The sequence below is a fragment of the Galeopterus variegatus genome, unplaced genomic scaffold (assembly GCF_000696425.1).
Source record: "Galeopterus variegatus unplaced genomic scaffold, G_variegatus-3.0.2 Scaffold5025, whole genome shotgun sequence".
NCBI classification, from domain to species: Eukaryota; Metazoa; Chordata; class Mammalia; order Dermoptera; family Cynocephalidae; genus Galeopterus; species Galeopterus variegatus.
In genome coordinates, this window is record NW_007731136.1 from 115,087 (window position 1) to 116,771 (window position 1,685).

Genomic DNA, 1,685 nt, shown 5'->3' on the forward strand with positions numbered 1-1,685 from the left:
TCTGTGCCTGACTTGTTTCACTTCATATAATTTTCTCTAAGTCCATCCATGTTGTTGCAAAGGAAGAAGTGAAGGACACTATTCGAACACAGTGGAAAGACACACAATGCAAGAAAATATTTTTAAAACTATGTATCTGATAGGTGACGTATCCAGAATCCATGAAGAACTCTTACAACTCAACAATAAGAAATCAAACAACCTAATTGAAAAATGGACAAAGGATGTACACAGACACCATGCCAAAGAAGATATACAGATGTCAAATAAGCATATGAAAAATGCACAACATCATACGTAATTATGGAATTGCAAATTAAACCAACAGTGAGATACCACTGATTATGAACCTACTAGAATGGCCAAAATTAAAGATAGAGCATGCTAAGGATTGGTGTTAATGTGGAGCAACCAGAACTCTCATACACTGATAATGGGAATGTAAAATGCTAAAGGCATGTTGGAAGACAGTTTGGCAGTATCTTTAGATGTTAAACATATACCTACCCTATAAATCATCTACTCCACTTCACTCCCAGGTATTTAACTAAGAGAAATGAAAGCTTATTTTTATATAAATCTTGCACACGACTGTTTACAGCAGATTTATTTATAATACCCACAAACTGGGAACATGTCATAAGTCCACGAATATTCAAATAGTACTCAGCATTAAAAAAGAAAGAACTATTGACTCAAATAACAACAGGGATAAATCATGAATTAATGCTCAGTGAAAGATGAAAGACAAAAAATACAATTCTGTATTCTTGTATTTACATAAAATTCTACAAAAAAAAAAAAAAAACCTAATCTGTAGTGACAGATAACTAATTTATCAGTGGTTGCCTGGGAAATAGAGGGGTGCAGAAACCTAACAAACTGTCCATTTTAATTTCATGCAGTTTATTGTATGTACTTTTTTAAAAATAAAGATGTTTAGGAAAATAAGAAAATGAACTAATTAACCTGTTTGTTGTTCTCCAATCTCCAAGGACACTGGAGCCAAAGGAGCTTTTATTTATTGTTTTACTTTTGCCAAATAAAATTACTGGAAAGATTCATTAGTAACAATTGAGCATAAATCACCAAGGACCTTTTGTTTATTCATTTATTTGTCAGTAGAGAAACTAAGAATAAAAATTCAAGGCTGATATTATTCATACCTCTGTCCCTGTCCTGAGATATTGAAATACCAACTCTCTCAAAAGAGAGAGTTTCCAGTATCCCACTATCATTAGAATTTTTTCCCCCTTTCAAATATTAAAATATACAAGAAAATATTTCCTAGACCTGTGATGGTAAAACGCATATCCTGAAAAATTCAGTAGAATTTGTTAGAGACAACAATATCAGGAAGATTTCTACATGTTCAGAGAACGTGAGTGTGTGCAAGGATGCATGAGCAAAAATGAAGAAAAGCTCACATGAAAATCCTCATCCACCTGCCATTTTCAGCTGATAGTGGTTGAATTACTATTTGCAAACAACTTAAGGATGTATCGCTGGCTGACAAAAGAGTGAGTATGATAAGTTTTGCAACATCACTAATATTTCCCTTGGTAAAATGTTGGCCATATTTTTTTCTGAGAAGAAAAAGATTTCACCTGCCTGTATTAAAATCAGATATGTAAATTATAATTTATGTATTTTATAAAACATATAAATTATCTTTTCAAAATACA